This window comes from Sorex fumeus, unplaced genomic scaffold (assembly GCF_029834395.1).
Source record: "Sorex fumeus unplaced genomic scaffold, SorFum_2.1 ptg000175l, whole genome shotgun sequence".
NCBI classification, from domain to species: domain Eukaryota; kingdom Metazoa; phylum Chordata; class Mammalia; order Eulipotyphla; family Soricidae; genus Sorex; species Sorex fumeus.
Window position 1 is genome coordinate 326,950 of NW_026606232.1, and position 15,500 is coordinate 342,449.

Here is a 15,500-nt window from a genome sequence, read left to right on the forward strand (position 1 = left end):
CGTGGCCCCCAAATACAAGAAAATTAAAAATGAGTGCAGAAGGTGCTGTTTGGCACTGCCCCTTGAGCCGGGAAGCTTGGCCTCTGCCCCCTGGAGCTGAGAGATGCTCCAGCCAGTGGGAGCTCAGCAGGCCCCGGGCATCCGCTCCAGAGCACAAAGGAAACACAAGCCCTGGCGCTGGCAGCCCAGGGGGAAAGGAAATGAAGTTCTCTGCGTCCCTGGCAGCCCGCGACCCACTTCCCCGTGAAACCCAACCCTCCTCTCTCCCAGGGCTTGGGACGTGCCATTTCTCAGGCCGGGCTGCCATGAGCTGGGGTGAAGACTCAGGAGGACTCGCTGGGCTCTCCTGGATCCAAAAATAAAGAAATAAATAAACCTGGCAAGACAGCAGCCCTGAAATAGAAGAAAGAGAGGGTTTGGTTCACATAAAACTTGTTGCTGGTGTTCGTTCTTTCTTTCTTTCTTTCTTTCTTTCTTTCTTTCTTTCTTTCTTTCTTTCTTCTTTCTTCTGATCCTTCTGTCTATCTTTCTTCTTTCTTTCCTTCCTTCTGTCTTTCTCTTTCTTTTTCTTTCTTCTCTTTCTTTGTTCTTTTTTCACTATTTTCTTCATTCTTTCTTTCTCTTCCTTTCTTCCTCTTTCTTCCTAAATTTCCCTTCTTTCATTTCTGTTCCTTTATTTTCCTTCCTTCTTTTTTCCTTCCTTCCTTCCTTCCTTCCTTCCTTCCTTCCTTCCTTCCTTCTTTCCTTCCTTCCTTCCTTCCTTCCTCTCTTCCTTCCTTCCTTCCTTCCTTCTTTCCTCTCTCCCTCCTTCCCTCCTTCCTTCCTTCTTCCTCCCTCCCTCCCTCCCTTCCTTCCTTCCTCTTCCTTCCTTCCTTCCTTCCTTCCTTCCTTCCTTCCTTCCTTCCTCCCTCCCTCCCTCCCTCCCTCCCTCCCTCCCTCCCTTCCCTCCTTCCTCCCTCCCTTCCTTCTCTCCTTCTTTCCTTCTTCCATCTCTGAACCTCCTTCCAAAGCCAGCTAGAGCAAGTAGCAAATGTCGGTGCACTGTAGACAGAACCTGGCATTAAAGAAAATCATTAAACCGAAAACTGCCGCTCAGCGGCTGCTGAGACCATTCAGTGTCATTACGTAGCTTTGTTTTTTCTATTCTGCATCAGATTTTGTTTGACATAGAAAGAGGGAGAAAAATCAGTTTGAAGCAGGAAATTCCTTTGGTCTCAGCCTTGTGACAGACACAGTTCCCTGGTCTGTAGATTTTTTTAACTTTAAATAAATACCTTACGTGTTTCATACTACATGGCATATTAGCTTGTTATGGGACATAATTAGCCAAGAGTCTAATCCTCCAAGTAACTATAATTTGCCATATCTTAGTGATTATTTTTTCTTAAAGACAGAAAGATTGTTTGATTTTTCTGTTTTTTTTTTTTTTCGTAGATTCTAATCTTCTTGTTGGTGGATTCCATATAAGTTTAGGAGGCAGATCATCAATACGTCACCCCAACCTGTAAATGAATTATTTCTGTTTTTCTTTTCTCCCTGGGCTGGAACAATAATAGCACAGCAGTTAGGGTGTTTGCCTTGCACGTGGCCAACCCAGGTTCGATTCTTCCATCCCTCTCAGAGAGCCCAGAAAGCTACCAAGAGTATCCCGCCTTCACAGCAGAGCCTGGCAAGCTCCCCGTGGCGTATTCGATATGCCAAAAACAGTTACAACAAGTCTCACAAAGGAGACGTTACTGGTGCCCACTCGAGCAAATCGATGAACAACGGGAGGACAGTGCTACAGGGCTACAGTTTTCTCCCACCAAGGTATAAACTCCTTATGAGAAAAAGGGAGGAACTTTATATCATTTGACCATGTGTCACACATAGCCAATGCTGAACAACACCTAGGGAATAATAATAATAATAATAATAATAATAATAATAATAATAACATTAAGTCATGCCAACGGCAGACTTAGGCTAGATACCAATTTTTAGTGTCTATTTCCAAAGCTGTATAAAGAAGGATGGGGGGGGGGTAGCTCAGAGGTAGGGCACATACCTGGCATGTGTGAGATCCTGGTTCAGATCCTTAACACAGAAAAAGACATAAGAACAACAAAAGATGCCAAATGATTACTTAAAGGCACAAAAACGGCGCACTAAATTTGATATGTCGGTCTTGACAAGGTATGAATGACCAGACTGTTCACTCAGTTCTACCCAACTTTGTGCCCTTTTTCGCGGGATTCTTTCTTGGCTTAAGAGAGCAGGGGACAACTTGAAATCCTCTTAAGGCTGCCACAATTAGTGAGCGTGACTGGGTTTGCCGGTAAAGGAGCTTCTCCCCTGACCTGTGTTTTATGTGAGTCTCGTGCCCTTCAGAGTCTGGACTGGAACCGTCCTTACTATAGCCAGAGATCTCCCATCCATGCGACAACAAAGCAGAGCCTTCGGGGTCGCTGTTGACTTGCTATTTGCATATTTTATTAAGAAACTACAAATAAAGCTCGGCCTACGTGGGGATATGGTGTTTCAAAAGTGTCACCCCCGGCCATATGGCCAGCACGGCGCCCGGCGCGGGCTGCAGCTGTGTCTACACCTGTGTTTATGTCGGAGGGTCTCTGGCAGGAGGTCACGGCGGTAGGTGGTCCGGAAGGGAGCAGAGAAGTGGATGCAAGCCCCTTGCTCCCTGAGAGACGTGGGCTGGAGAGAGGGAGGAGATGAGAGTCAAAAGCCAAAAGCCGGGGACCAGCTCGGGGATGTCTCCTTGTCGCCGTCAGAGAGGGAAGGAAAAGCTTAGTCCAGCTGTTTTCTGTGAAGAACAAACGGGACCTAGACTTCTTAAGGTTCTAAGAGAAGGATTTACAACTAAGCAGAAGATAGTGTTACGTATTTTCTTTCTTCCTTTGACTCATTTTCTTCCTTCCTTCCTTCCTTCTTTCCTTCCTTCCTTTCTCCCCTCTCCCTTCCTTCCTTCTTTCCTTCCTTCCTTTCTCCCTCTCCCTTCCTTCCTTATTTCCTTATGTCCTTCCTTCCTTCCTTCCTTCCTTCCTTCCTTCCTTCCTTCCTTCCTTCCTCCCTCCCTCCCTCCCTCCACATCTACTGGTGCTCAGTGGTCACTCCTGACAGGACTTGGGGGACCATGAAGTAATGGAGATCATACAAAGAATGCTGTCAAACCCTCAACACCATCTCCCCCAGCCCATTCTGATTTATTTTAAATACCAATGTAATAGTGTGTGTGTGTGTGTGTGTGTGTGTGTGTGTGTTCATGTTCCAAACTTTCCATTTAGAGATCCCAGATACGGGAGTGAGACCTCTTGTCCTCCATCAGCAGGGCCAGGTGTTATCCTATTTCTAGTTCCCTGCACTGTGGTATTTGATCCCCCAAGAGATTCGGGGCAGCCCAGGGAGTCACACTGTGCTGACTTCTGGGCTTTGAACATGGGGTCTGTGCCCTGTCCTGCACTTCCCAGAAGTTTGCGGGAATGATTCCTGAAGGACTGGCCCAACTCCTCTCTCTCTCCCTCCCTCCCTCCCTCCCTCCCTCCCTCCCTCCCCCCCTCCCTCCTTCCCTCCCTCCCTCCCTCCCTTTCTTCCTCTCCTTCCTTCCTTCCTTCCTTCCTTCCTTCCTTCCTTCCTTCCTCCCTCCCTCCCTCCCTCCCTCCCTTTCTTCCTCTCCTTCCTTCCTTCCTTCCTTCCTTCCTTCCTTCCTTCCTTCCCTCCCTCCCTCCTTCCTTCCTTCCTTCCTTCCTCCCTCCCTCCCTCCCTCCTTCCCTTATTTCCTTTGTACTTACCTTTGCTTATAGCATCAGCAAAGGACAACTCACCCTGGGAGGCGTCGGCCCTCTGACCAAGGCGCATCTCAGCTCCATGTACCTTTTTTTTGAGTTCCTATGAGCTGACATTTCATGTCTGAGCCCTCACATTATTCAGCAATGCCCCATTCCGACAGCCGCTCACCCCTCCCTGCAGAGGGCAGGTGTGGCATCGCCTTCCCCAAGGCACTGTGAGTGTCTGTGAGGCCAGGGGCTGCCGCACCCACACTGCCCTGACCACCTGCTCGTGGCCGTCTGACGCTCCGACTCCGGCATCTGCCACCCGGGGATCAGGGCCCCCCCCGCCCCCACCCCAAGGGCAGACCTCACACCAGGCTCTCCTCGATCCCAGAACACGAGGATGAAACGTAGCAGGAACGCCACAGATAACTGCCAGCCCACTCGTTTGCTTTCTCAGGACTTTCAGAGTCACCTCCGGGATTATGCGGGGGCCCAGGAGGGATGGCCACATGCGAGGCAAGAGACTTCCCCTCGTAGAACATTCCAGTCCTCTGGGCCTCACAATCTAAACCTTTGCTCTCTGAACGAAGTGTTCATATCGAGTGTGGCCAATGATTGGAACCGTAGCACTGTAGCACTGTCCTGTCATTGTTCGTCGATTTGCTCAAGCAGGCACCAGTAACGTCTCCTTGTGAGACTTGTTACGTTTTTTGGCATCTCAGATATGCCACGGGGAGCTTGCCAGGCTCTGCCGTGCAGGCGGGATACTCTCGGTAGCTGGCCGGGCTCTCCGAGAGGGACAGAGGAATCGAACCCAGGTCAGCCACATGCAAGGCAAATACCCTACCTGCTACGCTATCGCTCCGCCCATTGGAACGAGGCTTTCTTTTTCTTGACCCGTTTTCTTGTGTTTGCACAATGAAATACTAAAAATTAAGAACAAAAGCATTACCAGCAGCCTCCGAAAAGTCAAGAGTGGCCTGGCGTGTGCTAGGTTTTGTCGGGGACACCTGGGTCAGAGATCAACGGGTGCTGACGGCTAGATCAATAGTGGCAGATCATAGATTGGTAGGCCGGCGGCAGGTCGGCAGGTCGAGGAGCGGAACTGACTTTCGGCCCAGAGGGTTCGAGTGAGAGCAGGAGCTGACTGCCCGGGGGACGCTTTCTGGCGCCTCTGGGAGTGGCCGGCATCTTGGTCGTAAAGAACATGGTCAGAGGAGCAGGGTGGACGGTGACCCCAGCTCGGAAGTGCTGCCGTGGCCTTTCCAGCGCAGCTGTGGGGAGAGGGGAGAGCGTGGGCTCAGCTGTGGGCCGCCCCCTCACTGGCACTTCTGTGTGGCCACGACAGGCCATCTGGGGAACGTTAGTGAAGTTTTTCCAAATAACTCTGTGCCAGAGGTAGTGGATCAACTAATTGTTCTTGCGATTCAATTAAAGGGATTTCTCTCTCTCTCTCTCTCTCATCCCTCCCTCTCTCTCTTCTTCCCCCTCTTCCTCTCTCTGTCCCCCTGTTCCTCTGTCTCCCATCTCTCTGTCTCCCGGTCTGTCTCTGTTTCTCTGTCTCTGTCTCTCCCTCTCTCTCTGTCTTTCCCTCCCTCTCTCTCTCCTTCCCCCATCTCCCTCTCTCTGTCCCCCTGTCTCTCTGTCTCCCTGTCTCTCTCTGTCTCTGTCTCTCTCTCCCCGTCTCTCAGTCCCCCTGTCTTTCTGTCTCCCTATCTTTCAGTCTCCCTGTCTCTCTGTCTGTTTCTGTCTCTGTCTCTGTCTCTCTCTCTCTCTCCTTCCCCCTCTCTCCTTCTCCCTGTCCCCGTCCCTCTGTCTCCCTGCCCCTCTGTCTCCCTGTCTCTCTCCATCTCTGTCTCTCTCCTCCCCCCTCTCTGTCTCTCTGTCTCCCTGTCCCTCTGTCTCTGTCTCTCTCTTCTCCCCCCTCTCTGTCCATCTGTCTCCCTGTCTTTCTGTCTCCCTGTCTCTCTGTCTCTGTTTCTGTCTCTCTCTATGTCTCTCTGTGTCTGTCTGTCTGTCTGTCTGTCTCTCTCTCTCTCTCCCCTACTTTGCTTTTATTGAACTTGTTACCTAAGTAATCCATTTTGAAGCTGAAACTCTTGGTGATGATCTCCCACCTTGAAGTTCCAGAAACTCTCTGCTCCTCTCTCCTCAGCCACTTTCACCCGCCTCAGCCCCCTGCCCCCTGCCCGGAGAGTGAACGGTTTTGCCCCTTTCCCTGACCAGAGCACAGCAGCGGAGCGCCAGACCAGCAGAGGGTAGCTGTGAAGTAATAAAGAGGAAAACAATGTGATGGGGGAAATGTGGGTTGTGCTTTCGCCTTGCGATTATATTGAATTCCTACTTTTCCATGCGGGCCTTTCCTCTCTAAGCCGCCTCCGCTGCCCTTTCAGATCCTGAATGTCCGGGTCAGGGTTGGTGTGCGGGGATTCTTGCGTGGTTTAGACACACAGGACACGAGGCAGATGCATTCCAATGAACGCACGGCCAGGAATTATTGTGTGTGTGCTTATTGTGTGTGCACTCCAATGAACAATACTTTTTTTCAGATCAAAACTTACAGAGATGCCTTAAACAATGGTGTGTGTGTGTGTGTGTGTGTGTGTGTGTGTGTGTGTTGTGTTATGGGATTGAATCCAGGTCTGCCCACATAGGAGGCATGCGCTCTACCTGACAGCCTGAGATATTAGATTTGGACACAAGTCGAGTACATCTTTCTGATTATGTCATTCTCATTTTCTCTTGGAGATTTAGAGACCATTGGCCGGTTTCCTACGTGAGAGACGGCACCGCGGGTGGCTAACCTCACACTGCGTTGTGTGTTAGATGTGGTTTAGTAGAATCGGTACTGCGGGAAACGGGCTTCTGTTTGTAAGCATGTATTTGTTCAAACACATTTCCCAAGTTTTCCTTCTTGAGGAAAATCCGTTGTGAGCCAGAATTTATAGAACATGTTTCCCTGGATTCTAAATCAGGCTTGCTTTGAAGTGTCAATCTTGTTCCACCGTCTCAGAGGGAAAATGACCAGCCATCCCGCGACAAGTTACGATGTTGGTTAATATCCAGATAGAAAAAATTAAATGCCACCTAACTTTTCATGCTTTGCACGAAGGAGGCTGGGAGCTCCTGACTGTAAAAAAATTGGCAACAACTTCTGTAGTAAATAGAATTTCAGGCCAGACAATCTAATGTAAAGTAGAATATTACCCAAAAGGGGACTGAAATTCATTGCTCAAGCTGCCTGGGGTCCAACCCCGCTGATGGGTTTGGCATGCTTTAAGAGAAATAAAATATAAATTAATTCTCAAAGAATTTAGAATGCTCTTCCTGAAAGAGACGAGCCAGCTCCCCACATCAAACAGAGAGGGAGGGCTTTTTTTGCATTTGGTGTTCGACTTCTCTACTTACTGAATTTTCACGTTGCTTTTTCCTTGCTCGGTTTACAACACGATAATTCTTTCCGTTCGAGATGTCTACGGCCCAGACTCACAAAATGGTCCATATTAAATAGAAGGCAATTTCTGCACATCAATTATTCCTCAGCAGACCTGTTACTTTTTAATGTCTAAGAAATCTGCTTTCACTGATGCTCAACCTGCTTTAATCTGCTGCCTCGTGGTTGTAGGGAGGGCTTTCAAATCCAAAAGGTTTCTTTTTTTTTGCACAAAACTAATTGTCTGGCCTCAAGTTCGGATGGAGCAGAATCTGTGTATATTGCGGCCGTTCCAGCTGCTTTTCTGAGACCAACAAATGTTGACATGCTGCTTTGGGTACTGCAAAGGGCTCACTGTGGCTCTGTCTTCCTTTGGCTTCTGGAAATTTATCTGCCTTTAAGATAAAGCTATTATCATCATTCTTGTCTTTGCAATATTTATTTTCCACAAGTATGCAAAGAAAAGCATCTTTGGGATGGTGGAATGTGAGACGCATAAATTAAAAATCCCTCTTCGTCTTCTCTATTTGTGTGTGTGTGTGTGTGTGTGTGTGTGTGTGTGTGTGTGCATGCCAAGGTCTTATTTGATAAATATTTACAATAGCAATTTGCAAATGCCTAAGAGAATTTGTTGATATAAAATCTTTAACAAGGAGAAAATTGCAGGTAAAATTCTGAAGAAATTGTCGTCTTTTTTTTTTCTTCTTCTTGTTTTCCAAACATACTCTAACAGCAAACATACTCTAAATCAGCAAGCTTTCAGTAGCATCAAATAAAGCGCTGTTCTATTGGTTAGGTTTATGAGTAAACACAATTACTCAATTACTGTAAACAGTATTTGGGGGTGGAAATAATCCCAGACATGAGGTCATTGACACAAGTAGTCATTTTTACAATGCAAGGAGTTAATGAACTCTCTATTTTAAAATGTAAGTGACCCACATACTATTAATCTTGGAATCTTTCAATGTGAATTATTCATACTGGAAGAAGAATACATGCACTGTAATTCACATGTACCCGTCACAGTATTGTCATATCAATTGAAAATTTATGACCACAGTCATTTGTAAGCTTATAAGAATATGTATGGAACTAAAAAAACATTATTTTTAATATTTTTTGAAAAGTAACAATTACAAACCTTTCTGCAGTGTTTTGAAGCATCCTGAATAGGACTCAAATAGGACATTTTAGATAGTTTTAAATGATCAGAAATGTTATGTATTTCATGACATGAACTGAGTCTAAAAAACATTTAAAGTATTTCTCTTCTTGATAAAGTTTAATTTTAGATAGCTTTTTCATTAGATCGAAAGCTTTGTAATAAACTCACCAATATTTCATATTGTATTAACATATGAACTAAGAGTAACAGCAAATTGATTCTTTTAAAATGACAAACTTTATGGTTTATTAAAGTGCAAGTCAGAAAATTACTCAATGTAGAAGCATTTTAATGAGCAGTTTTCCAAGAAGAAGCAAACAATTTATTGAAATATGAGCTCACTAGATCTAAGTGTAGCAATTCTGGTACACAAATTTATGCTGTCTTCAAATTCTGTTAACATGACTGTTATAATAAATTAATATCGCTGATGGTATTTTTGATTAAAAGTTTCTAACTGCTGAGAAACAGACAAGAATTTTCTTCAAGGCGTAAAAATCTTTGGAGTCAGCAGCAAAATCTGGTGTCTTAGTAACACACGTTAGAGATTTCAATCTATTGCTATACCCCAGTACACCAGACTTTAATCAATCGATATACCCCAGTATCTTTTCAGTCTTTGTAAACATAATGCTCTCAGTGATTCAAATGACCAGGGTGCCTGGGTCTGCAGGACAGGACGGTGAATCAGCAGTGAAATAAAACTAAAGCAAGTACTTGAGCTCGTAAATGGTGACAGTGACAGACTTCAACTTATTGATTAGATCCTGTGGCTTTTTATTTCCTGAAAAACAAAAAAAACAAAAAACAACCACTGTTGGCCAGTAAAGAAAAACGTTGTGACAAAACTATCTCTGACCAGTGGCAGGCAAGGAAGATTTATTAGTGATTTTAACAACAACAACAAAAAAATTTAGGGGACAGAAGGGGTAGGGGAGATAGCTGTGTCAGCCCATGAACAATTTCCTCTCGTCCCTCCCTCCTTCCCCGTTTCTCCTCCTTCCCACTGAAGTTTTTTGAACAGAGCAAACGAGCAGTAATAAGTAGCTGCAGTGACTAAGTGACTTATCCGTTGTCACTCTTTGTTTTAGTTTTGTTTTTTTTTTCATTTTGGCCACACCAGGTAGTGCTCAGGGGCTGCTCCTGCTGGTACTCAGGGAACCACATGAGATGCTGGGGGCGTTGAACCAGGGCCGGGCGCACGCCAGGCAAGCACATTTGCCCCTGTAATATCTCTCTGGCCCTAAGCTGCCACTGTTATTTGAGTTAAAGGCTGTGGCCCATTAGGACAGAGCTTCTGAAAGAAAAATGTCCCCTTCCTCAGGGAATCCACGCTTTGTCTTTGGGTAGTACCTACCATTGCTTGTTCTTACTTTGATCAGGCAAATTTTGGCCACTATAGGCCACTTCCCACCCCTGCCGCCCCCCCTCACCCCACTTACATATACTTATACCCACGCATGTACTTACACTCACATGTACACATAGGTGCAACCATACACCCTTGCACACAATGATACATACAGAGCGTGTGCATACAGAACATGTGTTCCTGCCAATACGCACCTAGGCACAGACAGACACAGAAACCTCCTCCAGAAAAAGAAACCCCACCTTGCCACATAAGGATGATCAGGAAACGTCGCACTGGGCTAGGCCAGCAGAAACCAGGTTCCCCAGGACTGTGGAAGGGTCCGGGGCCAGGTGTGCAAACGGTTTGGGAATGTTTAGATTCCGCTGGGTCTTAGCCTGCTTTCTCACTCACCTGGCATCATCCTGTCTCATCAATCGTAGCTTAAATATTTGTTTTCCCCATGTTGCTTTCATCTTTCCTGTAAATTTTGAGGTCTTCTGCAGAATTCTCTGTATAAAAGAACGCTGACAGCGTTCTAAAAAAAGGTTTCTTTTTAATTCTCTGATGAGCGCATTTCTCTTTGGCGGCTGACCTCTTCATCCTAGGAAGATTGTAAACTGGTACTTTGCTTTCGACAGCTCTGAGATCTGTATGATTCGTGGTCTGTGTAACTGGAGAAATGCACGAGCCTTGGGGAGGGTGCCTGGCTTTCTAGCCAGGAGGCTCAGCTCTCTGTGCTCAAGTGGGGAGACCGTCCACGGTGGCCGGTCCACAGGCCTGGAGAAACACTGGACACCTTATTCCCTTAGATTAGCTCTTGTCGAAGAGACAAATGGAGTGTTCGCACATACCAGTTCAATTTCCCCAAGAAAATGAAATAAGGAACCTTGTTTATTTCCCTTTTGTTTTGGATAAACTAATCCAAATCAGGTGAGTTGTCAGTTGTTTACAGTCTAGTGTCAGGCAGAGAAAACCGATATACAGATCCAATAATTCTATTATCCAACAACATACATAAACCCCGATTTTCCCACTAAGCCACTAAGTTTCAAGAGAGACTGAAGATGTAAAAGTATTTCCAAGCTGCCTTCACTTGCTAGTTTGATGGTTCTCTTTCTTTCTTTCTTTCTTTCTTTCTTTCTTTCTTTCTTTCTTTCTTTCTTTCTCTTTCTTTCTTTCTTTCTTTCTTTCTTTCTTTCTCTCTCTGCCTGTCTTTCTGACCTTCTTTCTACTTTTCTTCTTTCTTTCTTTCTTTCTTTCTTTCTTTCTTTCTTTCTTTCTTTCTCTTTCCTTCCTCCTTCTTTCCTTCCTTTCTCTCTCTTTCTGTTTTTCTTTCATACTTTTCTTCTCTTTCTTCCTTTCTTTTTTTTCTTTCTCTCTCTTTCTGCCTGTCTTTCTGTCTTTCTTTCTTTCATAATTTTATTCTCCCTTCCTTCCTTCCTTCCTTCCTTCCTCTTTCTTTCTTTCATTCCTTTCTTTCTTTCTTTCTTTCTTTCATCCTTTTCTTCTTTCTCTTCCTTCCTTCTTTCCTTCCTTCCTTCCTTCCTTCCTTCCTTCCTTCCTTCCTTCCTTTATCTTTCTTTCTCTCTGTCTTTCTTCCATACTTTTCTTCTCTTTTTCTTTCTCTTTCATACTTTTCTTCTCTCTCTCTTTCTTTCTTTCCTTCCTTCTTTCTTTCATCCTTTTCTTCTTTCTCTCTTCTTCCTTTATCTCTCTCTCTCTTTTTTTTCTCTCTCACTTTCTTCCTTTCCTTCTTTCTTCCCTTCTTCCCTTTCTTTTTCCCATTTGGTGACCTTGTCCTTCTGCTGCTTGCTCTGCAGATAATATAATTCTTCCAGCATTGACCAAAAAATGCATCTCTATTAGCTTTACAATTTTTAGGAACTCATTGCTTTGGGGCAATGCCTCGTCCAATTTTGAATGATGTCTGGGGACACAAAATGTCACATAGACTCTGGATCGGCAGCTCTGCTGAGGGCAGAGAGCAGCAGCTCACTGCTGTCCTCAGGAAAGGGGACCTCACAGGAGAGGTTTTGCTCTTGTCAGGCTGTGAAATCTGTTTCTTTGTTAAGCATTTTACTTTTTCTATTTGACCTCTAAGGAAGAAATCACCAGCCGTGGGGAAAGTGATTGTTAACTCAAGCAAAACAGAAATGGTAGTAGAAAATGGCAGGCTAGTACAATTTTTATTTTTTGCAGTAAAACGTGTGCTTTCCCAGATCAGTTCAACTACAGAAATGCGAGCATCCGAGTGGACACAAATCCGAGATGGCATTTGTGTTCGTAAGGTTTCTTTAAACAGATCTGCGCAGGCCAAGTCCACGGCGAGGGGGAAAATGATAGGATGGGAGCCCTGACTTGAGCTCAGCATTTCCGTTAAAACAAAGTCAAATGCAGAGAAAACCATACTAAGCAAAACACAGTTGAATTTACTCCGCGAAGGGATGTCTGCGATGTTTCTAAACTGATCCTAGGGGTGGGAAATGGGCAGTCATCTGGCCTGGACCGTCCTCCGAGATTAAGTATCTTCTTGTTTAAAGCCGCGATTCTTCCATTTTCCATACAGGATTCTCTCACCATACCTAAAAAACAGAGTTTGCTTTTGCTGCGTCCTATTGAGCTAAACATGCCTTTTAGACAAGTGAGTTTCAGAGGGCTAATAATGATGACCGCAGTCGTATATGTTGGAAAAATGCTTTTATAAGGAGTTCTGCAAACAGAAAGTGCTGCCTTTATTACATGAAAACCCCGTCTTCTACAGTGAGTTTTATATATATATATATAACCAGTATCACATTGAAAGCCATAATTAGATTATTCAGTCCACTTCTGTTAATTCAAAATAAGTACTTCAGTTAGGCAACCGGGCCAGATCTTTTTTCTTTCTTTAATACAATTAATTTTAAGACAAAATACTGATGGAAAAGAAATTCCACTGAGAAGTTCTATAAGGCGCTAATAAATTTGTCCATTCGAGATATCAGCTATTTTTCGTGTATCATTTTTATATAAAGATGTGAGTGATCGTCACTCATTTTTTTTAAATAATTTAATTTTATCTCCAAATTATAAACAGCGAGTTAAATAATGATTTTGTGCTATTAATTTTTAATTAAAATGAACATGTGCTCACCCTTTCAGGAAAGCGAATGAAAACGTCCTTGGTAACTAAATCTCTTTAACATGTGTACATTATTTTCAATATCTCTCTTTTAATCTTTCTTTTAATATAGCGGATGAAAATGTACCAGGTGTTAAAAATTCGCACTCTCTGCCACATACTTAGTTTCAACGTTAAAAAAAAAAAAAAAGCTCATTCAGGATAAAAATCAAAAGTCAATCTTAAGGTGTAAATTCTATAAGCCATGTGTGTACATTTAGGCTTCTCTCTCTCTCTCTCTCTCTCATTTTTTTTTTGGCCAGAATTGTGTTTTTTTTACACAAATTCGTGGAAATAAAGTCCCCTTTGAATGGAAGGCAATACAAACTTTACAACAGTGGTAGAGTATTAGAACAACATGGTCTAACATCTTGACGAAATTAAAAATTTCATGTTCAGCCTTCATATTCCTGAGAAAGCCAAGGGCTCCTGCCTGCCTGGCTGGGCTGGGCGGCCCAGCTGGGGGACGCGGATCCCGGGTCCTTTGCTGGGCTTCTGGCTGTTGGCGGGTCTGGCTGCTCGGATCTTCCCATCCCCAGAATAAATGCATGCATGCGTGCATGCAAGCCTCCAACAAACGCAGATTAAAGACGCCTGCACAGGCTAGGAAACTCTTATCAGAGCATTTTTTTTTTTCAGGACGTTTAGAACCTGAGCCTCGCCTCTGACGTTCACCAAAAGAGTTCAAAATCTAAATGAATTTTTTTTTTCTCCTTGATCTCTGCTTTTTTTTTTTTTTTTTTTGCATCGCTTCTGAGCCGATTCTGGGCAAGGCGACCCCTTTTCCCTTTGGAGTTTAGGCAGAAAACAGCGCCCAGAAAAAAAAAAAAACCAGACTTTCCCCGGGTTGCGGGCCGGCCGGGGTTGCAGAGCGGGGCGCAGTGGGTGCGCGGGGACCCGGTGGCGGACCCCCCCAACACCCTCTCCCCATCCCTCGCCCCCCTCCCTAAGCCCACCACCCTCCCAGCTTTGCGTCTCTTTGCCTGGGCTTGAAATTGAAGCGCGGCTGAGCTGCGGAGGGAGGGAAAAAAAAAAAAAAAGAAAAAGAAAAAAAAAAGTTCTGAAAATATAGCCCGCTGCATTCCAGGAAAATAAATAAGCAAGGCCACCCAAATTTTCAATTAGCGCGCGTGCAGGAAGGCAGGAGAGGGGTGGGGGGCTGCGGGGGTGGGCAGGGGAGGGGAGGGGACAAGGCCCGGCGGTGGCCAGTCTCCCAGGAGAACTGCCCGCTCGCTCGCTCGCTCTTCTGCAGGGGCGACTTCCTGCAGCCCCCCGGGCCTGGGGCGCACATCCTGGCCCGGGGTGGGGGGTTTGCTGGACCCCACGCCGTGCGGTGCGCTCAGCCCCGCAGCAAGCCTGGCAAGGGGGAGGGCGGCTCCCCCCCCCCCCCCCCCCGACATCCACAGGGTCTCCCTCTCCCCAGACCCAACCCCAGCCCCCCGCGATGGGTGCAGTTTCGGATGCAAGGTAAAGCTGGCAAGAGGGTCTGCACGCAGGGGGCCTGCGGATGGCATGGTTAGGGCTTGGCAGCCCCAGAGCCAGCGGGAGTGGGGGGGGGGGGTCCCAAGACCCCCTTTTGGAGGGGGCTGGTGGGGGTCCTGGCTTCCCCCAAGCGCGGGCCAATCAGCCAGGCTGGGAAGGATTTCTCAAAGAAGACTCTGAAAGTTGGAGGGGCCAGGAAAGCCGTGGCAGTCACTGTGTTGGAAGGTGATGTTGCAGAGCTGGACCTCAGATTCTCTGCAGAATCCCTGCGTGTCTCTCTGCCCTGCTAGCTTTGATGCTTTCTCTTTCGCTTCTTCCTACCAAGCCAGCCTCTGGCGGGCCATTCCCCAAGCTTGAGTCATGGACAGTTAAGGAGAAGGGGGGTGGGGGGAGACGGAAATTAGGAAAAGAGGTCAGTTTCTCAGTATGGAAGGGACAAAATATCCCCTTTTTAAAAAAATTATGATGATATGATGGTGATGTTTTGTTTCTGTTTGGGGTCGATTGGCTCGATGGTTGTGGGTCTAATTTTATTTTTCAATTTCTGAAGCTACAGTAAGTTCTTTCGTCCCCTACAAACAGCATCACTAAAACCAAGTGAAATCTACACATTGCCCTTTTTCTCACAATCTAAGTGGGGGGGAACCCCCCAAAACAAAAAACAACCCAGGACCTCTGAGCATGACCATAAGTAAAATAAGGATTAAAACTCACGCGTGAGCAAGAAAAAGCCCTGGGTAAGAAGGACGCACCCTGATTCTGAAGTTCCAGGGGGACTCTGTCATTATTTCCATTGCCGTTCTGCAAATAAAGGCGATCTTTTTTAGAAAATGAATATTCCTCGCCTCCAAGCAAGGACTGCATTTCCCTTCTTAGCTGACTCTGCCAAAGAGCGTTTTCTTGGCAAATCAAGTACTGGGTTAAGTTTGAGAAACTTTCGTTTCCGTTTCTCAGTAAAATCAGGAATTTCATTTTTATACAATGCTATATATTGTATTTTTCTATAATTGGATTCGAACCTGTTTGGGAATGTGTGACTTGCCTATTTTTTTCCAATATAAGGGGGGACGGCGGGTGCTAGGGGGATAAAATCTTTTTCCATCTGCAACACTGGTAACAGAGATTTAGTAAGCAAA